The sequence below is a fragment of the Canis lupus genome, chromosome 29 (assembly GCF_048164855.1).
Source record: "Canis lupus baileyi chromosome 29, mCanLup2.hap1, whole genome shotgun sequence".
NCBI lineage: Eukaryota > Metazoa > Chordata > Mammalia > Carnivora > Canidae > Canis > Canis lupus.
Window position 1 is genome coordinate 10,883,057 of NC_132866.1, and position 27,842 is coordinate 10,910,898.

Below are 27,842 nucleotides of genomic sequence, written 5' to 3' on the forward strand. Positions count from 1 at the left end.
CCCCTGAGCGAGCTTCTTGTCTCGTGCCCAGAGCTTGTAAGTGGCTTCAGTTGAGGAAAACACTATCCCTGGAACGATGTTGTTTTAGCACCTGAACAAGCCCTTACTGGAGGACCACAGAGCAAGGACAAGGCCAGCTGCTGGCCTGAGATACAGCGAGACAGCAAGGCAGGCCCAGGCCCACGGAGGTGGTGATGGTTGTTTTAATATAAAGATGTATTAAATTGTCAACCAAGTTCAAAATATGTTACGTGATCTTTTCACCACTGAAATAAATAAGTGGTAGAATGAACCAAAAACAATTCCAAGAAGAATATCCAAGTGTTGATGGTGGTTTTCCTCAGAAATAAGGGAAAAGGGGGGTGATTCCAGAGAACCTTCACTTTGCAAGTCAGACATTTCATAATATTTGAATTTTTTAGCAGTGAGGATATAAACTTGTATAACCAGAAAAATGAACAAATGAAGCTGCTAAGAAGGCCAGGAATCTATGTTGTAGTATTGGTTCAATTAGCATCCTCACTTTGGGGTCCCTGGGTGGCTCAGTCGGTTAAGCGTTGGACTCTTGATTTCAGTTCAGGTCATGACCTAAGGGTTGTGAGATGGAACCCCACATGGGGTTCAGCACTGAACACAGAGTCTGCTTAAGATTCTCTCTCTCCTTCTGCCCCTGACCCCTCCCGCTGCTCACACGAATGCTCTTGCTCGTCCCCCCCCCCCCCCCGGAGGAGAAGGAGGAGGAGGCATCCTCACCGCAAGCACTGTTTGCACACGGAAAGCCCACTGGCCCAGATCATGCCTTCCTCACTCTCTGCCCCCAGCCTTTGCTTTCATGTATGTACAGAGAAGAGTGCTGCATTAGTGATCGCCCTGTGGTAATGAAGTCCAAGTTCACCCGAAATTGATCTTGCCTTGCACCTCTTTCCCAATTCAAATCAAGTCCAGACTATTAATCATTCCAGCAGAGCCCAGAAAAACTGCAATATACTGGTCTTCCGAATTTTATCATCTGATGCTTAGGAAATATTGAACCCAAAAACTTGATGGCAATTTCATTACAACTTAAGAATATCATTTATAACTTTTTTGTGGTCCTGTCACAAAACAATCTATAAATACATGTTATTCAAAGTGATATACTAATAAAAAGGACAGATTTGAGCTTGCCAATATTCTTCCTGGATTGATTTTTACCTTTCATGTCACGGAAAGTCATGCATAACCTGAACTGAAACTTTGCAAAGAGACAAGTTTTCTTCATTGACAGCATCCGTAAGAGCCAGGAGTCTAACCATACAGCTAGGCTCCATGAGAATTAGTCTTTCTGAAATCAATAAGAAATCCCAATTCTTAGAGATTTCCTGTTCCACCGTAGAGTTTGGAACAAAATAAAAACAGATCTCTGGGGCACCTCGGTGGCTCCATCGGTTGAGCATCTGCCTTTGGCTCAGGTCATGATCCCAGGGTCCTGGAATGGAGTCCTACATTGGGCTCTCTGCTCAGTTCTTCCTTCTCCCTCTGTGATCTCCCTCACTTTCACTCTCTCTCAAATAAATGAAATCTTAAAAAAAATAAAAACAGATTTAATAATAATTTTGTCTTTTAATGAATAAAAGTATTCAAAAGCACAAAACGGTGGGTTGAGCCACGACGGATGGACCATTCTTGTCTTCCCACCCACTGGGCATGCGCATCTCTGCCCTCTGTCCTCGAACTTCTCACCCCATCAATCATGCTTATCATCAACCACCAGGTGGACTCTCACTCTGAGAGGCATTGTAAGACCTTTTGCTCCCCTTAGATAGAATCAATCCATAAATCTTCCCCAAGCCAACAGTTTCACATAGTTTGTTTACTCTGAACATCCATTGTTGCTGGCTCTGTGTAGCAGGGACTATTTCTACTGCCTTTGGCACCTGTGCTCCAGCTGGTGCCAAACCTAGAACCTATGCTCAATACTCAACACTAATAAATGTGATGATGATCTGGAGACAATGGCCAGCCTTGCCACACTATCGGTTGCTCCATGATGAATAGTCATCAACTTCTCTGGAGCACTGTTTCCTTGTCTGTAACATGAAGAAAAATAATCACTATACGACTTAGAATTACAGAAATATCCAAGGCTGTAACAGATAGGAAAGTAACTTGTAAGACATAGACTAATATATACATTATGGGACTAGTCAGCACTCAACTCATAGCAAGTCTGAATTTGATCTAAAGAGAAGAAAAAGCATGGTTTTCCAATTTTAATTCTAAATTCTTTCCAATTTATTCAAGTCCAAATAAAGAATCCACTTACATCTATTAACATATCTCTGCCATATGTGAATTTTAAATCTTAACATACTATCTATAAGATCCTAACTGCCTTAGCCTACAAATTTTTCCCAGTTGGTCTCTCAGTGTGTGTATACGTGTGTGTGTGTGTGTGTGTGTGTTAACATATACATGTATGGATTGGGAAGCTGCATACAAGCCTGGTAGGGTATGTATATACATATACATGTATATGTATATATAATATATATAATGCCATATATAGAGAGAAACATATATATGGAAGTATATATGACATTTTATTGGAAAGCAAAGAATAAATAAAGACAGAAATTATGTTTTCTTTGGCAAGAAGATTCAGATTCTTTTTTTGAAATTGATGTAATCTATTCTATTTTTCTTATTCAGAAGTTGCCCTGGGAAGCTGTATTTAATAGCCCTACGGAATTTGGGGAGTTTTAAAATACTTCTTTAAAGTAATGTCTACAGGGATCCCTGGGTGGTGCAGTGGTTTGGCGCCTGCCTTTGGCCCAAGTCGCGGTCCTGGAGACCCGGGATCGAATCCCATATAGGGCTCCCGGTGCATGGAGCCTGCTTCTCCCTCTGCCTGTGTCTCTGCCTCTCTCTCTCTCTCTGTGACTATCATAAATTAAAAAAAAAATTTAAAGTAATGTCTACATACAACATGGGGCTTGAACTCATGAATCCATGATCAAGAGTTGCATGCTCTGCTGACTGAGCTGGCCAGGTGCTCCCTACCCCATCCCTACATCAAAGAAATCTACTTTGAGTTAATTTTCTAGAACATTTTCCAGTTTTTTCTTCTTACTACTTTCACCTAAAAAGCAACAAACATGCATTTTATACATTTAATTATCCCTGAAGTTCAAATTAATCTGAGTAGTTTCCAATGCAAAGGCTAAAATTCCAACAGCAATGATGAGGAAGCAGATGGGCTGCTTATGGAGGAAGCACAAGAGAAAATGATGTAGCCTACTTTATACACCTTCTCCAGGCAAAATAATTCTGGGTTCTTTACCACATTATTAAAGTTATAAATTAATCCAGCTTGAGGGCTTGGCAAAGAAATAACAACTAGGAAGTGGTGGAGGGAGGGGGAGATGGATTAATGAGGAGGAAGGACTGCTGTCAGCAGAAGCGCTGATGTTGAGCTTGTGGCAGGATTCTCAACTACAACTTGCTGTCACCTCCAACAGGACTCTCCTCCACTGATTTAGTCTAAAGTTCTCCTTCTAATGTCTAATAATGATGGATGTAGACAACATAGCATCCCATAAAAGAGCTGAGCCCACTGGACTGCAATAGTAACAAGAGGTCTTTCTACAGACCTCTGATTTCTCTGTTGAACTCAGCCACTCTGCCATTTTGGATATGACGCTGCATCCTTTTGGTTAATGGCTATAACAACACAGCTCCCCAGTGTGAAAACTCTAAATTCAGTGGGAATAATAGCAAGTGTACCCATTAGGGGATGTTGGCATATGGTGTGACAGATGAGGAGTCAACAATGTGATACATCTTCTATTCTTTGCAAATGCCAGGTACTTGAGTATTTGCAAATTAAGCTATCTTGTGCTCCCTTTTTTTATGAAGTACATGAACCACTGGCTACAACTCTAAGTTATAGGTGGTGCGGAATCTACTAATCTGCCAATTATTCTTGGAAGTTAGCAGGTTGCCGGTCCTCAGACTTGACACTTAACAATGGCTACTTACATATTCAGTTCTTCACAATTTCCATAACACTTAAGAAATCTTCACTCATGAGGACCTGGGTGGCTCATGAGCATCTGCCTTTGGCTCAGGTCATGATCCCAGGATCCTGGAATTGACTCCCACATGAGGCTCCCTGTGGGGAGCCTGCTTCTCCCTCTGCCTATGTCTCTGCCTCTCTCTGTGTGCCTCTCATGAATGAATAAAAAAATCTTTTTTAAAAGTTTTTTAAAAAATTAGAAAAATTTTTAAAAAGAAAGAAATCTTCACTCATATAGGAAAAATATTATATTCCACACCAATTTATATCTTAGCTGTTAAAATTTATACTCCAATTCCAACGTTTCTAAAAAATATGATTAAAAACTGACCATTCATTAAGCCAAGAAAAAAAGCCTCTGCTTATAGCCAGGGTACTGGTATTCCCAAATCTAGCTCTGGGTCTTGAGCAAGGCACTTTTCCTCCCTGATCCTACACTTCTGCATAAGCAAAAGCTGGCGTTTGGTTAGATCCAGGGTATAAATAAGCTTCACTGTAAATCAATCAAAACTTGGTATTATATCAAAATGGATTGGGAAGCTGCATGCAAGCCTGGTAGGGGAAAGTGCAAAGATTGATCAGCAGTATCGGAAATGAACCAAAAAGTCAAAGGGTTCAGGGGCACTATCCCAGGGATGATTGCTAAGATCTCTCCAGTGTCTAAAATCCATGCACCATATGAGCTCCGGCATGTACTTTAATGTCACCTGCTCCAAAACCCCAATCCGAACACAGTTTCTTAGGAAGCAGGGAATGAGGGGGTGATCTCACCAGATTGTCTCTACTCACAAGGAATTCAGAGAAAGAAAATCCAAGAGATGGGTCTGAGAGAGAATAATAAAGAGCCCTTACAGAAGACCAGAACATGCCACCCCAAAATGTGCCATTTTGGCAAAACGATTTTTTTGAGCTAAGACAATTGAGAAAAACCAAATGCCAAAAAGCTTTCTGCTCTTCCTCATTCCATGATTTTGCAATTGCCTGGCTATGCACTCAGCAAAACAATTTCTTGGTCTCTCTCAGTGTGAAAAAAAGCTTCCTCTTACATTTGCCTGTGAAATAGCCACACAACAGTATAAGGAAACTCCAGAGTAGGGCCCTCAAACTTCGCTGGGGGGAGCTTGATAAAAATACAGATTCCTGGGTTCCATCCCCATCGAGTCTGATTCCCTTTATCTGAGTAAATCTCAGGAATTTGTATTTTAAACCGGTTCTTCAGGTTCCTGGAAAGTGGGTGGTAAAGGGGACCACACTTGGGGTAACCCCTCACTGGGTAATCCATCATGCAGAAATGCTAGGAGCAATAGGCCTCCATCCTCCCTGAAATGAGCTGAGAGTTCTTTCTGATTTGTATCTGATGACATCCATCAAACATGTTAATGCCAACCACAAATTAACGACTTTTTAGCAATTTGTGTAGGTGGCTACCCATGAAATCAATCTTAATTCACAAACACCGCTGTCTACACAAAGGTAATAATGTATTCAACTCACACATAAATCTCTCAAATGGAAATTAAGTGGGTAGATGTAAGACTCTGGTGGGCATTACTCAATGTCCAGAGAGGTAGCATTAGGTTAACAGGATTAAAGCTGAACAATCAATCAGACCATCAGGAGAGCGCCTATCCTGCCCTGTTCAGAGTCACACCCAATTTCAGTGCCAGTGCAGAGACTTGGGTTGGAAACCCCTCTCCTCTTGGGGGTAGGTGTGCTATGAACCTGGGACCCTCTGGAGGGCTTAGTCACTTGAAAAGAAGGAGAGTGGACTGGAAAGAAAGCCAGTCTCCATAACTCAGGCAAAGTGCCCATGCCCTGCCTCAAATGGAGGAAATGACTTTGGAAGATAGAGCACAGACATCACAGAGGCCACGGGGTGTCTTTCCAACACTTCTTCTTTGGAAGAACATCCTTTCTTTTCTGTTACTTGATGACCTTGTGTGTTACATGGCCTCACCTGCTCCATAGTGAATGGGGTAACTCAGGTCTACTTTCCCTGCCCACCAGGATTGGTCACAAGGATGGTCACGTGGCCCAAGCAGGACCAATCAGAGTCCTCCCATGATATTTTATATGCTTAAGACTGGTTGACTGGAGGAACATATAAGCTCAGAGATGCCACTGGCCAGGTTAGCTGCCAGGATGGCAAGAACCACCCTGAGAATAAGTGACACAGGTGAAGTAGGGCTGAGGGATTCAAAGTCCCAAGGCCATTGTTTGAAACCCCAGATCTATTTCTGAATTCTGTATTACATAAACCAACGTATTAATTTTGTGTTTGTTTTTAATTGTGAAAAGCACATCAAATTTACTATCTTGACCATTTTTTTAAAGATTTATTTATTTTATTTATTCATGATAGACACAGAGAGAGAGAGAGAGAGAGAGAGAGAGAGAGAGGCAGAGACACAGGAAGAGGGAGAAGCAGGCTCCATGCTGGGAGCCCGGCGTGGGACTTGATCCGGGGACTCCAGGATCGCACCCCCGGCCAAAGGCAGGTGCCAAACCACTGAGCCATCCAGGGATCCCATCTTGGCCATTTTTAAGGATATATTTCACTGGCATTAAGTATATTCACACTGTCGTGCAACCATTCCCACCAGCATCTCCAGAACTGAAACTACACATAACACAACTCCTCATTTCCTCCTCCATGCAGCCCCTGGCAGCCACCACTCTACTTTCTGTCTATGATTCCAAGTACTCTAAGTACTTCATGTAAGTGGAATGATCAAGTATTTGTCTTTTTGTAACTGGCTATTTCACTGAGCATGATGTCCTCAAGGTTCATCATCCATGTTGCAGCATGTCTCAGAATTCCCTTCCTTTCCTCTTGAGGTTGAATCATGTTCTACTATTTGCATATACCTCACTTTTTGTTTTTCTATTTATCTGTCCATGGACATTTGTGTTGCTTCATCTTTTGGCTATTGTGAATAATGTTGCTATGAGCAGGGTTGGAGAAATAACTTGTTTACACCCTGCTTTCAATTCTTTTAGGTATATACTCAGAAGTAGAATTGCTGGATAATATGATATTTCTATTTTTAACGTTTTGGGGAATCACCATACTGTTTTCTTCCATAGTGGCCATACCACTTTATATTTCTGCCAACAGTGCACAAGGTTCTAATTTCTCCACATCTCCCTAACACCTGTTTGCTCCTTCCAATAGTAGTTATCCTAGTGGGTATGTAGTGGTACTTAATTATGGTTTTGATGTTCATTTCCCTGATGATTAGTTATACTGAACATCTTGTCATGTGCTTATTGGCCATTTGTATGTCTTCCTGGGAGAAACGTCCAATCAAGTCCTTGACCCACTTTTTAATTGAGTTGTTTGATTTTTTTTTATTATTGTTGAGTTTATTATTGTTGAGTTTTATTATTGTTGAGAAGTTGCTTATACATCATAGATACTAGCCCTTTATCTGGGGTTAAGTGTTAGAGTTTTAGCTCTTACATTTAGGTCTTTGATCCATGTGATTTTTTTATATATAGTGTAAGATAAGGACCCAATTTTATCCTTTCACATGGGGAATCCAGTTTTCTCAACATCATTTGTTGAAAAGACTTTCTTTCCCTCACTGAATGGTCTCATAGTTTTCTGAAAATCATTTGACCATACACAACGGGTTCATTTCTCAGGTCTGTCTTCTATCGCACTGGTTGGTATGTATGTCTTTGTACTAATGCAACACTATTTTGATTATTGAAACTTCATAAGAAATCAGCCTTGTAAAATGATTTTTTTAAATCAGAATGTGTGAGACCTCCAACTTTGTTCTTTTTCAGTACCTCTTCGACTATTTAAGGTCCCTTGAGATTCCACATGAATTTCTGAATAGCTTTTTCAATTTCTGAAAAAAAAAAAAAAAAGACAAAAAAACACCACTGTTTTTCTTTCAATGGGGATTACACTGAATGTGTAGGTAACCTGGGGTGCTACTTACCTCTGAGCAATATTAAGTCTTCAATTCCATGAACATGGGATGTTTTCCCACTCATCTGTGTCTTCAATTTCCTTCATCAAATTCCCTTCAGTGTTTGCCAAGTTTTCAGTTGTACATCTTTCATCTCCTTGGTTAAGTTTATTCCTAAATATTCTATTCTTCTTGATAGTATTCTAAATGGAATTGTTTTCTCCATGTCCTTCTAGGGTTATTCATTGGTAGCATACAAAAATGGAACTGATTTTTAAATGTGTTGATTTTGTATCTGGCAGCTTTGTTGAGTTATTTATTACCTGTCACAGGTGTGTATGCAAGCCATCTTTAAGGTTTTCTACACATAACTTCTGTTGCATGCAAACAGAGACAATTTTACTTCTTCCTATTCAATTTCAATGGCTTTTCTTTTTTTGACTAATGTTTCTGGCTGGAACTTCTAGTTGACTTATGTTGAACAGAGGTGGCAAAAGCAAGTATCCTTATCTCACTCCCGATCTTAGAGGAAAAGTTTTTAGTCTTTCACAATTGAGTATAATGTTAGCTGTGAGCTTTTCATATATTGCCTTTACTGATTTACTTCTATTCCTAGTTAATGCATTCATCTTAATGCATTCATTTTTTTAACTTGAATAAATCTTAGTTCCCTGTTACTTGCAATCAAAATATTCTTCACTGACACAAGCATATTGTAATGTTTGCAAATGCTTGGTACAGGCAAAGGTGAGCATGTGGTGGATATCCTGTATAGTTTAAACACATCTCAAGGTTTGGGAGGCAGCCCTGACCAGCATGTTACTGTGATTGCTAGGATTGCAGAAATGGACTTCTATGCAGTCTGGTGTGTTTTGGTCTCTTTCCGGATAGACGAGCCACCTATATGGATTGTGGAATTGCACATCTGTGTGTTAATACACATTATACCATTGAAGAAGGTAGAAATGGACCAAGAAACTTCATCATAAAAGGCAGAGCACATAAGTCCCAAAAAGGGAGAGGAAATCTGACCAGTACCTAGCAACTAGAGGTTTTGGGCATCAATGTAAATGAAAGGCCATGCATGGTGCGACTGCATGTCACTCTCACTCCCCAAGCTCCAGAGGCAGAGGTGAGTTCATGCTGCTTCTACAACCCCAGAGTACATCATACCTCACTGATGCCAAGCACACTCAGAGTACTTGAGCACCATGTGATTTTTAGAACTAGTTTGATTTATGGCAAATGAGAGGGTTAAGCCAGGGTGTGATTAAACCTACTCCATTTGTCAGCACTTGGAATTTGTGGGCAGCATACTGGCTGCTGATAACAATGACAGAAAAAACCTGAGACCAGCTGGGCCAGGGCTTTGGTGAACACAGCTGGGGGTGCTCCTAATGGTACTCCTCTAACAACCTCAGGTTCCAGGTACGGAGCTTTTCAAAGACCATTTGTCCCACTATTTTCAGATGGATAAGCTAAAACCTGGGACCAAAACAAAAACAAAAAACAAAAAACAAAAAAAACACAGAGTGACATCTTTTATGCACAGAATGTTTGCCAAGTTCGTCATCCCTGCTGCTACCCCTGGACAATTCCCTCAACTCTTAGTCAACTTCTTCCATCCTGTCCCACGGTGATGGCACTGCCTGCGAGCAGCCCTCCCTCCTCTGTCAATGAATCCCCCTGCAATTGTTGCTCACACCTCCACTCTGCACTGACTCTATTCCTTGGCACTGTACCCAGTTGTGCAGCAATGTCTCCCCCAATCGGTGGGCAGCTCCCAGCAGCAGAGGCCTCTTTTTCTTACCTTTATATCTATTCCATCCTCTTCTCCCCAAAGCCCTGCATGATGCTCACACAGAGTAGGGACATAACATATGCATATTACATTGAAATAAATTGAATCTCCCGTTAAAGAAATACTAGGACTGGGCCTTTTAGGAGGTGAACAGTCTCAGGCTGCTGCAAACAGGGAGAGGAAGGAGCTTCCCCAGAGAAGAGACCTTGCAGACAGCGCACAGTGGGAGTGAAACAGCGCGCGCTCCCCACCCCGCAGGCGCTGGATCTCCAGCAGAACTCTTACACCTGCCAGAGAACCACTTGGCAGTGGGCAAAGTGGGTTTTCCACTCACAGCTTCACCCACATCCATCTCCAAGGAGAGAACAGGCTGCTGACTCCTAGGTAATTACATGAACTCAGATCATTCCATTGGCTCTGTGAAATTGGATGCAAAGGGGAGGGAAAGTTTAAAGGGAATCCTCAAGCATTAATATCCTAGGAAAATTACTCTGAAACAATACATTTCAGCTCAGCCTGAGAGAGGCTGGCTGGCTGGCCGGAGGCCGAGAGCTTGACCGCCTCCTGAGTACCCATCATTGGGAGGCCCTCCTGGGCACCCCATCACATGGGGAACTTGGAGCTCATGCAGGATTCTGATGCAGCTGTGCCGGCCGGCCTGGGCATCTGCATTTAAACAAACACCCAGGGGCTCCGATGCCCGGGCCAGTGAAATCGGCTTAGGGAAGCAGAGCTTAGGGAAGCAGAGCTGTGGGGGTGGTTGGTGGGGGGGACACTGGCAGGAACCCCACCAGGGAAACGGCCCTGCCCTGAGCTCACTGCTATGCTTTGTGGTGGGAACTAAGGCAAGATGCAGGCGGGGCAGCTGCCCTTCAGGTCCGAAATACGACATTGGATCAGGCAAAGAGGTGGCCGTGAGGCTGTCCTCTTTCCAAGGTGGGCAGGGCAAAGCGTTGGGCCTCCCGCACCCCGCAGGCCTCTTGCGCAGGCTTCCCCTCCTCGCCCTCCATCCAGTGCTGAGCACAGGGGAGGCAAAATCACATCGCAGGCAAATGCAAAACAGGTTTTTCTTGTTTTTTTTTTTTGTTTGTTTGTTTGTTTTTTAATTAACACTACTTTATATTTCAGGGGAATTAATTTTAAACATAACTGTCTCCATCTGGTAAATTTTCAGACCTGCTCCAGAGAGTCACTGACTACTGGAATTTTGCAGACACACAGTAAAAAGCACAGTGGGACAAGAGAGGAGGAAGGTGGCTTCAGGGGTTGTGCAGAGCCTTTTTGCGATGACTCAGTTTTCCAGAGTGGGTAGGATTAGACATTGATTTACAATTTCTAATCTCATCTCAACCGCACTGGCAAGCCCTGAGCATTGGGTAAACACCGAAGAGGTGACTCAGCAACATGCAGAACACTTTTAATCCAGAAACAAAAAATACATACACATCCTCAGCTGAATGTTAAGAGATTTTCTAAACTATGTGGTGAGAAGATGCTGTTGCCAAGTTGAAATATAGTTGGAAAGCTTTTAGAAGATGAGCTGTTTGGGGCTTGAGATTGTTTCCCAGATGAGGGACTCCAGCAAAGTTTTAATCATAGAAGGGTCTCCTGAAATGTATTGAATGAAAATTAAGGCTGTAATTGTTGAAGTCGTTCAGTACTTGGGGTTTGAATTCAGACAGATCAGGGTTTGAATCCACCTTTGTTTTTGTTTTGTTTTTTTAATCTTTTTAGCTGTGTGGCCATAGGCAAGCCACACAACCTTTCCGAGCTCAATGTCTTCATCTGTAAAATGAGTATAATAATAGCAGCTATGAAGATTAAATGCAATAAGACAGCCCTGGTGGGGGAAAATTTGTTGATTTTTCTTCACTGATTTTTTTTTTTAAATGCTCTTCCTTGAGAATTGGTGTGATGCAAGAACTTCTTGCCATGACGTCAAGCCCCAAAGCCTACTCACTTGCTCCCACTATCCTTGAGGCAGCAGAAGGGTGACTTAAACTTAGACCTGTGATTCAAGAGCAGGAGGGAGAGAAACAGAAAATGTGGGGGTAGAGTCCAGCCCAGGGACAACAGCTTGCATCCTTTACCCCAGGGCCAGTGGGCATCAGGGGCTGAACCAGCCTGTAATTGTGGGTGATCTCTGGTTCTGGGTATCCAACTCCTCCTGTTCCAGGCCATCTCTTGAGTGTAGGTTCTCAGTTTTCTCATTTTGCTTCCTGAAGTCTTGCCCAGAAATTCCTTTTCTGCTGAAATTAACCAGGGTTGGAGGAGCTGGAGGTTGAGTGAATCACCAGTGCTCGATCTCATCAATCCTTCATGACAGAATCTCCACAGAAACCCTACTGGAAGGGGTTTGGAGAGCTTCCGGGTTGCTTTATGCATCCATGAGCTGAGAAGGTGCTGTACCCCAAACTCCATGGGGACAAAAGCTCTTGTACTTTGGACCCTTCTGGACCTCATCCTCTGTACCTCTTCATTTGGCTTTGCATTTGCATTCGTATCCTTTGTAATATTCTCTATAATTGACTACTAATGATAAATAAAGTATTTTTCTGGGTTCTGTGAGCTGTTGTAGCAAATTACGGAACCTGAACTAGGCACACCCAGTCTGTAGCCAGGCCAGGCAGAAGGGTGGGTAACCTGGGGACCCAGTGTTTGCCGTTGGCATCTGAAGAGAGGGGCAGTCTTCTGGTACTGAGCCGTTAACCTGTGGGGACTGCACTACTCTGGGCAGTTAATGTCAGAATTGGATTAAATTTCAGCACACCCAGTTGGTGTCCCCATAGAATCTGGGGAACTGCTTGGTGTGGAAAATCTACACATTTGCTGTCAGAAGTTTTGTGAGTAGAGAAACAGTTTTCATTTAATGCCTCATACCAAAGAAGTCAAAACCCTTAGCAGAAGTCAGAACTCCTGGATTCCTATCCATTTTCCTTTGACCATACCATATTTCTCTTAGACATTGTGCAGAGGAAGTCTAAGAGTTGCCGAAATGGCATTACCAAAAAATGCCTGCCCTGCATTTCTATATCAGAAAGTAAACCATAAGTGGAAAAAAAATCCCAAATTTGGATCTTCGAAGAAAAAGCACAAAATGGAATTACACTGTGTTATCTCAGCTATGTTCCCTCCTAATAAAATCCTTCTTCAGAATTCCATCCATATTTTAATGTTTGGGTTTAAACGAATTTAAAATTATTTCAATATGAATCCAGTGAGGTCTTTGAAAATCCAGATTCCAATCAGGAAATGTAGAAGGACGATTGAAATTATTTGGTATATATAGAAGGCTACCTGAGACTGTATAAACCAGGATTTTCAAAGAAACAGAACCAGGAGAGACACAAAGATGGGTAGATAATGTGTGTATGTATGTGTATGTGTCTGTGTGTGTGTGTGTGTCTGTGTGTGTATTATATATATTATATATATATAATATACAGAGAAATTTATTTTAAGGAATTGGCTCAAGTGGGTGTGGAGTCTGGCAAACCTGAAATTCATAGGGCCGGCAGGGTAGAAACTCAGGAAGGAATGTTGTTCAACTTTTTTTTTTTTTTTTTTTTTAATTTTTTTTAATTTTTATTTATTTATGATAGTCACAGAGAGAGAGAGAGAGAGGCAGAGACATAGGCAGAGGGAGAAGCAGGCTCCATGCACCGGGAGCCCGATGTGGGATTCGATCCTGGGTCTCCAGAATCGCGCCCTGGGCCAAAGGCAGGCGCCAAACCGCTGCGCCACCCAGGGATCCCCTGTTGTTCAACTTTTGAGGCATAATTTCTTCTCTGGGGAACCTCAGATTTTGCTTCACCTGATTGGATGAGGCCACCCACACTATCAAGGGTAATCTTTTATTTAAAGTCAACTAACTGTAGATGTTAGCAATGTCTACAAAATTCCTTCATAGCAAAACTTAGACTAGCACTTGATTCAATAATTGGGTGCTATAACTTAGCCAAGTTGACACATAAAATTAACCATCATCACAGGCTTAGCAGAACTCAACAATTCATTTCAAACCTTTGCCACAATCCAGCCAAGTGAATTATTTGGCAAGCTACACGGATCATAAAAATTAATTTGATTAATCACATTCTCCATTTCATTCATTTTGCCAACATTACTTATCACTTTACAACACACATTATACCTCTCTCTCTCTCTCTCTTTCTATATATATATATACATATATATAAAATTATACACATATTATAAATATATATATATATATAAAATCTAATACAACGTAACTTTCAAATGTGTGTGCTCCAAAATGAGCCTTATTTTGCTCATTTCCTCCACAAACTGGCTATATTTTAAGTGAATATTTTAAATTACTTTTTCTATGGATGATGGCCCTGGATTCATTACATCTCCCTTTTTTTCTTCAGATGATGATATACTTGCATTTTCATTTCAAACCATTATGTAGTTATTGTTTAGAGCCTGGAAAACCAATCTGCTCTCTACCCTGTCCCTCCAATGATTTTGCCATATTGAGATGCAGAAAGAGAAAAGCTATCCCACTTCATATGGAAGCTGTGACTATAATGCAGCAGGACATTTGATGGCCATTAACCTCTTACTTAATTACTTTGGCAAATGTGGTTCCAAAAAAAGAAAAAAAAAAAAACTAGATAAGAAAATCAGAAAATCCATGCCTGCTTCCCCACAACAAACACAGGTCAGTCTGCAAGTGTGCAGTACTAGTAAGATTCAAAGCACAGTGAGACTTAATAATAATTCCTGGTATTGAGGGAAGGCTTGTTTTTAAAGTGAAAGAATAATCAGGAAGACTCCTTGACTAACCGATCCTCATCTGTTTGTTTTCTCCAGACTTTATGGCTATCATTCTGTTAGATAATACCCTGGACAAACCATAATCCAGAGTGATTTAATTAGCTTTAATAATAACACTTGCCTGTGCTCAGTCCTTCCAGAGATTCATTGCAACATTAGGGCATAAATGCCTGCCATTGGGAATGCCTGTTTATAACTCTCACCTCTGGACTCTCATAAAACCAAAGAAATATCGTAGCCTTTTCCATCTTCATTTACCAATTAATTGATTAATTCCCCTCATCCTCCCACCTGGTGAAGATAACATGCTCTTTGGGTCCAGCCAACATCCCACACACCAACAGTGTCTCAGAAACAAACTGACTTCCTTGGATTTTCCAAAGCCTGTTTCTTTCTCTCCTTTGAATTGGTACCTCCAGAGGTCATTTTCACCAACATACAACATTTGCTGGCACAGACACAACCTAAATCTGTGATCCCCTCTCATTGGCCTTGAAGGAGACCAAACAGTTTGCATGCCTCACCTCTCAAGAATGAACTTGGAATGCTTTTTTTGCTTGGTCAGGGAATACTCCAGATAATTGGAGGTTTGTTGGATTTGTTTTTTTTTTTTTGTTTTTTTGTTTTTTTAAATAATTTGGAGTTATGTTCGTTTCCACTCAATCTGGAATCTACCTAATGAAAGCCTTTGCAACAAGGCAATATTTAGATTTACCAGTTTATCTGTGGTCTTAAGAAATTAAATAACTGAAAGATGAATTTAAAAACAGAATCCCACAGAGATCTTTATAATAAGTATATAACCAGAACAAACTACTCCCCTTATATTTTAAAATGTGTTACATTTATTATAAAGTTAGTCCCTTCATCCTGGAGAGAGGCATAAGTGAATCAACAGAAACAAAATATCAGGGAACTGTTTTATGAGAGACTCAAAAGATAACATGATTTCCAAATATTTTTTTCACAAAATGTTAACACTATCTTAGGCTGGTTAAAGCCTACATTTAAAACATTTCGCTTTGGCAGCTAAGGCGCTGTCCACACTCCTGGAAACCTTTGAAAGACATAAAAAGTTCTTCATTGGTAGATATCAGTATATCAGTATATTGATCATCTGAGCAGTGATTGACATTTTCTAGAATAATCTCTTTAATACTTGAAGACAATGCACAGAGATCCTGTTTACAATGAATTAGCTGCTGATTTTCAGCAGTTGAATTAACAGATATGACTAAATGCAATTATCAGGTATCCCAACAATTTTGCCCAAAAGAGCCCAGCAAAAAACAAAACTGGTGAAGGGGAAGTTCACAGAAGGCAGAGTGACTGGATCAACATTTCTTTAGGGTTAAAGGTAGGGTTCTTAAAAAAGCAGGCGGTCTATCTCCTCCTCAGAAAAAAAAAAATGAAAGATCAAAGTGAAAACAGAGCAAACATCATTAAAAGTTGGGGAAGGAAAGAGGGGAGGGAGGAAGGGAGGGAGGCACAGAAGCATCTTTTACATGATCACTGAAGGAAATCCAATTTGCTTTTTGCAATTTTGAAAATAAAATCCAGGATAACATTAACTAAGGGGAAAAACATTTTTTAATAAAGGGAAATAAAGAATGAAGATCCAATGTCTGCCTCAGGACAAGCAGCTGCTTCCCTGAGTCCCAGGCTTTGAGTGCCCCAGGGTCAAGCTGAAGCCTTGCTTTCCATCTCCAGACAAAAGGGAAGAGAAAATTTAAATGGTGAAGATTACAAAGACACAAGTAAATAAAGGGGTGGCCCCCACGAGAATCAAATCAAAGGAAATATGCAAGTTTCCAGAACACTGATAGTTTCTATCTAAAATAAGTTAAGATTATGATTAAAGGCAGATTTCCAGAGAGCTTAGCTGATATATTTTAAAGAAATGTCAAAAACTAGTGAAACTGGCTCTTCGGTAATGGTAAACAGTGAGGGAAGAAGAAAGAGTTGTATGGCTGAACTAAGTCTCAAAAATGTAAATGCTTTAAACAGTTGAACCAGCGGTGCCTGGGTGGTACAATCCATGAAGCTTCCAACTCTTGACTTTAGCTCAGGTCATGATCTCGAGGGTCACGAGGTCAAGCCTTGCATCGGGCTCCGCACTCAATGAGGAGCCTGCTGGAGGTTCTCTCTCCCTCTGCCCCAACTCCCACCACTCATGCTCATTCTCTCTCTAAAATAAATAAATAAATCTTTTTAAAAAATGTCAAACCAGTTTATCTGATATTAGGGATCCATCCACTCCATCACAACAACCCCCACCCCTCATTAAACCTGGCTTTAATCCAAGTGCTTGGTTACTCCTCTCCCTTGGGGTTCAAGTCATGAGTGGAAAGGACTTGCCCAGATTAAGAGCCAGGTGGTACTTATTATTTACCCACAGACTGTGTACTGCCTAGTTTCAGCTGTACATCAGAGATGTCTTCTGGAAACAAAAAATTAGAACCAGCGGCGTCAACCACCACAACAAACAATACAAATACTGTCACCGACCACAAACTGACCTATGAGCTTCCTGTGGGTCAACACAAAACAAGAAACATGATGGGAACATAATTTCCATTTGATCATTTGTCAGACTAAAGACAGGAAACACACCTTCATCCTAGATTCCTCACTGTCCTTTGTTCTTCACAACTGGTTAAGTAAAGCCTCATAATGGTACTTCCCTCTTTCCATCTGTCTTCTGCACTCCCACACGGCCACTGCTGCTCAGTGTCAGGTGGCTCACCTTCACTCTTACAGGAACCCTCTGCCCAAGCCTCCCTTCCCAGGTCCTTCTGATTCCTCTCTTGGCCTGTGAGTCCAACCATCTGATCACATCATTGCCTGGTGGACATCCTTTGGGGCTCCTCAGTGTCTCCACTTAGCTTCTATAATATCGGGGTGCACCTCCCCACTAGGTGCAAAGAGTTATGCCAAGAATACAGGAAGCTGCAGAACAAACACTAAACGTCTTTCAGAAGCTATAATTTTACTCAAAGATTTGGGAGGGAAAACAATTTAATTGTGTCCACAACATAGGGTTACATGCAAAAGTTATATAAAACTTTGAGTGGAAAGCCAAGACTTTAAAATAATGTTATACCTGGATGGCCACTTTGGACTCAGCTTTCAGAATGGACCATGAGGATTTCAGAGAAAACATTAAAAAGATCTGGACATGACAAAAAGTCTGAATTCTGTTCACGCCTTTTCCACACCAGTCTTGTTTGTGGAAATTTATACTATGGAAGCCGCAGTCATGTGCCAAAAACATATGCAAAAGGGGATTCATCTCAGCATTATTCACAATAGGAAAGAGCTGTAATGATTTAAATGATTATAGACAATAACTGTTTCATTTTATAAAATGTGGCAGAAATATATAAACTGATATAAAATATGTTTGAGATATGTTGGTAAGTGCAAATGCTAATTAGAAAGTAGTATTTTATCACTCACCATATAAGAACAAGTATCAAGGCATCAGACTGGTCTTCCTTCAGAACATGAGAGACTCCTAACTCTGTGAAATGAACTAGGGGTGGTGGAAGGGGAGGTGGGCGGGGGGTGGGGGTGACTGGGTGGCGGGCACTGAGGTGGGCACTTGACGGGATGAGCACTGGGTGTTATTCTATATGTTGATAAATTGAACACCAATAAAAAATAAATTTATTTAAAAACAAAAACAAAAAGGCTGTGGAAGGGGAGGTGGGTGGTGGGATGGGGTGACCCGGTGATAGGCACTGAGGAGGACACTTGACGGGATGAGCGTGGCAGCTATACTATATGTTGGAAAATTGAATTTAAATTTAAAAATGTAAAATAAATTAACAAATTAATTTAAAAAAAAAAGATTGGTCTTCCTTGGTTGGAAGGCATGGTTGGCAATTTTTAAATTGCTTGTATTTTTTTTAAATAAATGGGTATTGCTTTTACCCATTCATTACAATGGGTAAATAAAGGAATAAGATATATAAAGATATAAATAAAGATATATAAAGATATAAACAGAGGAATTTCTTTCTGTGAGGAGGGGAGCTGGGAACTCCCAACTTTTTGATCCATTATTCAGGATCTGGCCCCTCTCTCCCTCCTCAGCTTCGTTCCTTGCCACTTCCACCCTGGTCCTTCACCCACCAATAGTAGTTGGGTAACTATAGCTTTTCAAACAGGAGAAGCTCCCTCATGGCTTTGTGTTGAGTGCCTTCGTCTCTGCCTGACATGTCCTTCTTTAACTTTCGTATTTGAAGAATAACTTTTCAGATGATAATTTGGCTTTCCATTGGAACTTCATGGACAGAAAGAACAATCTGGCCACATAATCCAACTGCATACCACCCACCACCCCCCACCACCCCCACACACACGTACATGCTAACACTCCTCAGTGTAAATGAGTAAAGACTTCTGCTTCTATAAGTCGGCCTTTGTATGCTTGGTCCCTGTGAGTCACCCCGGACAGACAGAGTCATACCAGAAGTCTCTGACATGAGAAATTTCTCACTCACACAGCTGATGCCCAATTTCTCCATCGTGGCAAAAGCAGTAAATGCCATCCTGTGAGCCCTACTGAAACAGCCCACCAAGTAGCCTTCATCCTTGGGCAACAAACCACCCCAGTACCATTCTTTCAGCCAGGCTGAAGCCTCAGCTTTCCACTGTCATCATGGGAAGCTCAATAACTCAATTATTTGACAAGCCAGGGAGCTTCACTCCAGTTGTTCCAATAACAGAAATTTCACCCGACAATAGATCAAGAAAAGGCAATGCCCAAAGATAAATCCATGAACTTTTTGGTTTTTTTTCACTGTATATATAGTTTTATGCACTGGATGTGTTCCAGGCAGAGTGTGAGTTTGAGAGACATTAATAAAGAAAATATAATTTACACTCTCACAGTGGCTTCATCAAACCTGACACTTTGGCTTCTTCAATGAAGAGTACTTCTTAGTCTTTAGTCAACAAGCCGCCTCCAATTTCACACACATATAAGAGGGTGCAACAGGAAGAGACAGTGAACAAGAATCCTGACAAGGTTTTGTTTCCAGGAACTGGCAGGAACTGTCCAACAATGTCTGGGCCCCTGCCCATCCTAGTCAGAAATGTCATTTCTAAAGCTCAATTGCTCTGATGCATGATACTAGAGGCAAGATGGGGTATTAGTAGCATGCTGTAAAGATCTTCAACGAGGCATGTGTCGGCTCTTAGTCATCTGCTGCCATTTCTTCATGAGGCAGCGAAATGTCTGAGGATTTCCTCTTTGCTTTTAGAATGAATTTTTAAATCTGAAAAGGAAGCCTTTGTCAGCACGGTTTATACTCTTGCCTGCTTTGGTGAAGAGAAATGGTATCCACAGAAGCACATTTCTCAAGCTAAAAAGATCCAAAGGAAGAAAATAAAACTCAGGGATGAAACGCTTCTTTCAGGACCAATTCGAAGCCTCTGCCCAAACACAGGTATTGCCAAGTGCCACAGTGTACCTCAGATTGCATCAGAGTTAATAGCCTAAGCCACATATTTTCAGTCCCACCTGAGTAAGCAAAAGTAATGAATGGCGATTATCATGGAGATATTATGCTTATAGTCTCTTGTCTACAATCCATCTGCTTCAAGAAGAATGGGTATTAAAAAAATCCTCAATCTCACTAGTAATCATGGAAATGCAAATTAACTTTGAGATGTCACTTTTCACCTTTGAAAGTGCAAAGTTTAAAATATATATATTTATTTACTTATTTCAGAGAGAGCCTGAGTGAAAGGGGGAGAGGGGGAGGGGATCTCAAGCAGACTCTGTGCTGAGCAAGGAGCATGACATGGGGCTTGATCTCACAACCCTGAGGATCATGACCTGTGCCAAAACCAAGAGTTAGACACTTAACTATGCCCCCAGGAGCCCCTGAAAGTACAAAGTTTTAAAATGCTGGGATCTTTTTTCCAGCGTTCTTTTTTCCTTGGGATCTTTTTTCCCAGGTGAGAAATCAGAAAACACAATTCCTAATGACTTGATCCATAAGGAAACTCATTATCTTGCAACACAAGTGTGGTTGTAGAGAGCTTCAGGGCTGGTCCCCCATAATGTCTTCACGGGCCCAGATCCTCACTAGCCTCCTGCTCTGCCCACATCAGCTCGTTGGCTCACTCCTACCATGGTCAGTCACAGGATGGCCCCAGCAGCACATTTTCACACATTAACATCCAAAAGCAGAAAAACAAATAAAACCCTGCCTCTTCTTCAATCTCTTTAAAATGTAGGAAGTTCCTCCAGGAGCCCCCTAGAAGACTGCCCCCTCTACCCTCTTATAGGCCTGATCTAGTGGTTCTCAAAGTGTGGTCCTTGGACCACCACCACCAGCAGCACCTCCAAAATGCAATCTCTCAGCCCATCCTGGACCTACTGTCTCAGGATAAGGCTGCTTCTGTTGCTCCAGTTTGAGAACCACTGGCCTAAGCCAATCAATTGACAAGGGGGTTGGAATGACCACTGTTGATCCATTCCCTTGGGCTGGGTATGGAGCCACCTCTCCTGAGCACAAGGGTCTCACCTTGCTGACCTCTACCCTACCTGTCCACTTGCAGGATGATCCCTAACTTGTTGCACTCTGTATCATTAGCATGTTTTCCAGCTGTGGGGACAGAAAACCTAACTCCAGAGGTCTTTAACAATGAGGAGAGTTTATCAATTCATTCAGAGTAAGTGTAACACATAGGGTTAATTCAGATATTTACTTCTCTAAACTGTAGGTAACTTCTTCTCACTTATATTCCTCTCCTCCTTTCTTTGTGGGGGACAGAGGAGGGAGTGAGATCCTGTCCCAGTGGTAAAATATACTGATAAATTCTTTGATACTCCTCCTTTCAAAAAGTAAAGCCCGATTGCCCTCCTCTTGAATGTGGGCTGTACTTAGTGACACATCTCTAATAAATAGAATGTGGTAGACATGATGATGTGTGACTTCCAATACTGTGTCACAAAAGATACCATGGCTTTCTCCTTGCTGTCTTCTCCTGGGTCACTCGCTCTGAGGGAAGCCCAGTTGTCATGTTGTGAATACCCAAGCACGCTAGAGATGGGTCTACGTAGAACTAAGACCTCCTACCAACAAGTCTTGTACCATCTTGGAAAGTGAATCCTCCAGCCCAGTCACATCTGCAGATAATGTAACCCTGGCTGACATTGTGACTCTAGCCTTAAGATTCATGAGATACCCAGATCCAGAACTATCTAGCTAAGCTGCTCAATAATTCCTGACACGGAGGAACAATGAAATAATGCTTGAGTGTTTTTAAGACAAAAAAAAAAATGTTGGCATGATTCTTTATATAGCAATGCATAACTAATAGAAACCCCTAGTATAATGCCTTGAGCTTCTGGGGCTACTTGAGTTTTAGTTTACAAACTTTTCTTCTTACCAAGACATGTGTGTTTCCCCAACAGGAGTGGGCTCTTTTCTTCCTATGCTTTGGGCCTGTTGCTGATTCTGGTGCACTGTGGGGCAAACTTCTTCCTTGCTTGTGCTGATTATCTTCTACTTAGATGACCTGACATCTCTTCCTGCATCCGATTCCCATAGCCTTGTCTTGCTCCTTGCCACTTTCCTATTTGCATCCTAACAGAGATCTACTGGAAAGAAACTGCATCTCACCCTACAGCACTGACTTTAAATGTAGAAGTTTCCTGCCATGTGTCACTGTGGGTGAAGGAAAAGTTAAGAAGACGTGATTCAGGGCAAACTTCAAAACCCACTCAGAAGAATGGTGAGGACATCTGCTGAGACATCATCATTTTCTGGAAATTTAAAGCAAATTGACATGATCTTTCTTGCAGGTAACTCAATTCCTCTGACTTAGCTAAGGCTGTGCTTCTCCTCTGCCTGGAGTATAGGTGGCCAATGACTCTCTAGGCCTGCGTCACTAGAATGAGCCCATAGATGCTTCCGTATGGATGGATGCCCAGCAAGGTCAAGGGTACAGTGGGGGAAATGAAGCCAGCCCACCCGACGCGAATATACTGCCCTGGAGCTTGTCAATTCCAAGAGCCATACCTAGGGTGCCCCAACTGAAACTCAGAGTCCAAGATCGTTTTTCCCATAGAATGGCAAAAGAACCACCTGCAAGTTCTCGTTAAAGAAACAGTTTCCTCACCCCATCCATGGCCCGCTGGCCAATTTTGATGTACCCTAGTTTTTGAGAACTACAGCTATTTTTAAATTGAGGTATGGTTTACATACAATAAAATGTACAGAGTGTCCTGTTTAGAAATTGACAGTTGTGTACACCTGTGAAACTACCTTAAAACAGGAGCATTTCTATCACCCCAGAAAATCGTCTTTTGCTCCTTTCCAATCAACCCCACCCCCAAAAGCCAAGACTATTGAGTTTCTATGTTCATACAGAATTTTCCCCAGAACTATTGCTTTTTGAAACACTTAGGCTAAAAAAAATTTTTTTATCTGTCAATTGAGAGCTCTAAATAATCCATTTCAGCATAGCAGGAGGAAGAGACTCCAATTGTCCATTTGAGGGGACTGTTCCATTTCCCTAGGAAAGCCAGCCAAAGGGGCCTTTTTAGCAATGCAAATACAGCCTTCTGCATTGACAAAGTGGATGGAAATGTGACTCTGAGGGACTGAAACTGCACTGGGAGGATGTGAAAGGTTTCTGTGCTGGATGCAGGGCTGCAGCTCTTAGGCACTGAAGGAAAAAAAAAAAAAACATGTGAAGGACAGCAGAGGGGTTGCCCTAGCACCTGTCTCCACCCTGAGCCCTTTGGAAAGGGACCAGCCATCCAGGGTTAGGGGTTGAGTGGCCCAAAGTAGAAGGGATTATTTTTATGAGGGACCTTGTGACAATCTGGACTCAGACAAGCATCCTCAGCAAAGGTGGTTATTAAGAATGTGGGGGAAAAATAAAATAATAAAAAGAAAATAAAAAATAAAAAGAATGTGGGGGGATAGGGTAACTGGGTGATGGGCATTAAGGAGGGCACTTGATGGAATGAGCACTAGGTGTTATATGCAACTGATAAGTCACTAAATTCTACCTCTGAAACTAATAATACACTATATGTTAACTAAATTGAATTTAAATAAAAAGTTAAAAAAAATACTATTTGGGGAAAAAAAGAAAATGAACAGAGGATTCTGAGTAAGACAATATGGCCCTGTAGGCTGACTTTGCTACTGATTACTTGTGTGGCCTTGGACAAATGACTTAATGTCATTGAGCTTTGGTTTTGCTCATCTGTAAATGGGAATAATAACCACACGATGTTGATGTGAGGATTAAGTGGGGGAATACAAGTGAAGTGCTTAGCATGTATTTATGTTGTATTTAGTAAACATTAAACAATCGTTATTATTGCTATTATCATTAAAGCAGTCAAAAATAAAAAAAAATAAAAGAATGGGGATGCCTGGGTGGCTCAGTGGTTGAGCACCTGCCTTCAGCCCAGGGTGTGGTCCTGGAGCCCCAGGATCAAGTCCCACATCGGGCTCCTCACATGGACCCTGCTTCTCCCTCTGCCTGTGTCCCTGCCTCTCTCTCTCTCTCTCTCTCTCTCTCTCTCTCTCGCATGAATAAATAAATTCTTTAAAAAAAAGAAAAGAATGGCACTTTCTCTATCAAGCTTCCTACTAACCTACTGCTGGCATTTACAGAAGACTTTGATACCTACATATATATTTGGTGTCTACCCCTCCCCATTGAATGAATTGTCTTATTTGTTCTAAGATAGTGGTTTCATTAATTTGCCAGGGTTTTCTAAATACATATCTTCTGAAAATAGGACATTTTTATGTTTTCCTAATTGTTATAACAGATTTTTTTCTGCCTTATCACGTTTACAGTTATGAAATTATTTTAATGTCCTTTAGAAAGAAGATACTGGTGTCGAATTTTTTGCCAGGCTGAAAATGATAAGAGTTAGTTAGAGCAGCTGTCACCAGAGCAAACAGCAGAGGCCACGTCAGTAGTTTGGGTGTGATGGGACAATGGCTGGTGGTAACTGAGAAGCAGAAGAATCCTATCTGAGAGAGGGTCTAGATGAACAAATGGTGGGTTGAGAAGACAAAGCCAACATAGACCATGGCTCCTAATGCTAGTGGTTTCCTTGACCACAAAACCATGAAAAGAGCTCTGTTTGACTCAATCCTGAGATCTTAAAAAGAGAAGAGAAAGAGATTAAGTATGCAGCTTAGTTTATGACAGATCTGTGACTAAAGGAGTCATGACAAAATAGCAAACACCTTTACTTTCTGCTTTTTATCTAGTGTGGCCCTTAACCTACCAACAAGCACAACATATTTTAAGAATTCAAGTTTGATTTCAATCATTGCAGTTTGCAAATCAGTCTTTCGTTCCTTTGGGATTTCAGGTGCATAGAATTGGAGAGATGTGCTTCATCTGACCACCACCTCAAATCAGTTTATGGCATATTAGCATCAAGAGTCCAGAAACATCCCCATTTTTATCCTTAATATTTCAAAATTTTACTTTTGTCCCCTTCACCTAACTCCTAATCCCATTCCACTATATGTAAAATTCTTATCTCACATTTAACTTTCCTGAATGACCTTAGTTATAGCTAAAGGAATTAACAATATTTTACTAGTGTGGGTTTTTTCCCCACAAACAAGATTGTGCTGGGTAGCTCATTTGACTTTTTACTTTTTTTCACTGAATGTTATGTTTGAGATTTATCAATGTTTCTTCTATGTATATATAAGGAGTATTGAGGTTGACAATAACATGAACATCTGGTGGTCCCCCACGTGCTGTTAGATTGCTCGTACCACGGACACCCAGAGGACCCATCAGATTCAACCAGCCTCTTTCCCTCTATAAGTAACTGTACCCCAAATTTTATTGCTTCCTTATCTTTATTAGTTTTGCCATACATATCATTTACTCCTCAGAATATATTGTCTGGTTTCTCATGGTTTTCAACTTTACATAAAAGGAATTACATACATTTTTATATAACTTTTAAAAATTCAATATTTTTTACAAGATTTTATTTATTTATTTATTTGAGAGGGAGAGAGCACAAGTGGGGTGAGGAGCAGAGGGAGAAGCAGACTCCTCACTGAGCAGGAAGCCCAACTCAGGGCTCGATTTCTGAACTTCGGGATCATGACCTGAACCAAAGGCAGACACCCCAAATTACTGAGCCACCCAGGTGCCCCTAAAAATTCAATATTATGTGCACAATTCCCTCCTACAGATGCTTATAAGTCTTGTGTATTAATTTTCATAACTGTGCATCATTATCGATCCATTCTTCAGCCTCAGACATTTGGATTGTTTCCAGTGTTTTACAAACAAAGCTGTATGAATGTTCCTAAGCATATGTGCAGGAGCTTCTCTCTAGCACAAAGCAGAATTGCTGGGTGAGGAGTGCACACATCTCCAACTTTCACTTGATGCCACGCTGACGTCCAAAGGGCCTGCGGCAACTGGAGCTTCCACCAGCAGAGGATAAGTGTGCCAATGACTCCGAGCTCTCAAAGGCTTGATACTGTCAGAGTTAAACTTCTGTCAGTATTATAACTGTAAACTATGTTTTTTTTTTTTTAAGATTTTATTTATTTATTCATTTGAGACACACAGAGAGAGGCAGAGACATAGGCAAGGGGAGAAGCAGGCTCCGTGCAGGGAGTCTGACATGGGACTCGATCCCAGGACTCCAGGATCATAACCTGAGCCAAAGGCAGATGCTCAACCACTGAGCCACCCAGGCATCCCTAAACTATGGCTTTAATTTGAATTTCCTTGATAACCAATGAACTTGATAATATTTTTTTAATACATTTATCAATCATTGAGTGAAGTGATTGTTGAAGTCTTTAGTCTTTTTTCTCTGTTGGGCTTTTTCTTGGGTTTGATTAGTAAATAGATGATTATTTTTAACTGCTATATGATACTCCAGAGATTTTACACATGTGCCATATTTATCAATTCCTCTTATGGATGGCTATTTAGCTTATTTCCAACCCTTTGCTATTACAAGCAATGCTGTGGTAAACATCTTTGTATATGGGTCTTGGTATAGGGAAGAAACTTCCCCCAAAGCGGAATTGCTGGGTCTTTGAGTATGTGCATATTCCGTTTCCCTAAAGGCTGACAAACTGCCCTCCGAAAATAGCAGCACTGATTTCCCATCCTCTCCAACTTCTCATCCTCCTACAAGTTAATGAAGATTTCCATTTATTCTTCCACACATTTGCCAGCAGTGGACATCATATCATCATTAAGCCAACTAACTCTAGGTAGGTACTGTCTCATTTGGTCTGTAAAAAATCTAGGAAGGTAGAAAATGAAAACAAGCCAGCATGTTTCTAGTACTTTACAATTTGGGAAGCACTCTCATCTGCATGACCTACCTCAGTTTATGGCCAAATCCTATCACTCATTCCCTTGCAAACCATACTCAAAGCCAGCAGGCTTCATTCTCTAAATTCAACATGCTGCTTCACACTTCCATGTGGATACAGGTGTCTTGCCAATAGCAAGTATTCCCACCCCCACCCCCCGCCAAATTTTCCAAACCCTGGTCAATCATAGAATATCCTATATTCCAGGGAAGCAGATGAAACCAGAGATGGATCTCTGTCATTGGGATCTTCAAGAGGAGGACATGGCTCTGTCATCCTCTCCCAGGGGACCCTGCCTCCTCCCCGGCTACAGAAAGTAGGGGGTTCCTGAGACATGGAAAGGGGGTTGGATACTTGTCAGCCAAAAATCAGGACAAGTTGTCCAGCACAGAGGTTATAAATAATAGGGCAGTTAAGGACACAGGGCTCCTGTCTTTTCTCCCCAAACATAACCTTTCCCCTTCTTGTTTTCTTCTTCCAGTGTTTGGTGGCAAGTTTGAGATAAAGAATGAGCCACAGGACCATAATTGGTCAGGCATTCCCACCAATGGGAGCTCGTTCACGAATTGTTTATTTTTCTGGAGCTTTGTGACTATGTTCCTTATGTTGACAATATGTCATTCTAATGATTTCATTTTAGCAGTAATGAATTATGACTTCGCTCCTGCAGCAAGGCATATGGCATCCCTTTTCAATCCCAAGTGAATCAATGTTGTAATAATGAACACCAACTTCATCAATAACATTAGAAAATATAAAATGCTGTTCTCCAGCCATTGGCATCTCTTTCTGTAATCTCTGCACTCCATCATTTTGACTAATATTTTCTAGATTTAGCTGCCTTTTTATTTACAAAATGTTCATGCATGTCTGCCTGAATTATAACT

At 41.3% G+C, this 27,842-nt stretch overlaps 2 long non-coding RNA genes across 2 annotated transcripts in view; one reads left to right on the plus strand and one right to left on the minus strand.

Moving 5' to 3' along the window:
* Nucleotides 1–1,510: 1,510 nt before the first annotated feature.
* LOC140620535 (uncharacterized) overlaps nt 1,511–27,842 on the minus strand; it is a 73,963-nt gene continuing 47,631 nt past the window's right edge. The window contains exon 7 of the long non-coding RNA XR_012020295.1: nt 1,511–2,069. This is a non-coding gene — a long non-coding RNA (uncharacterized lncRNA). The remainder of the gene's footprint in view (nt 2,070–27,842) is intronic.
* Nucleotides 21,604–27,681, plus strand: LOC140620534 (uncharacterized). The gene is made up of 3 exons (XR_012020294.1): nt 21,604–22,409; nt 26,701–26,850; nt 27,437–27,681. It is a non-coding gene; the product is annotated as an uncharacterized lncRNA (long non-coding RNA).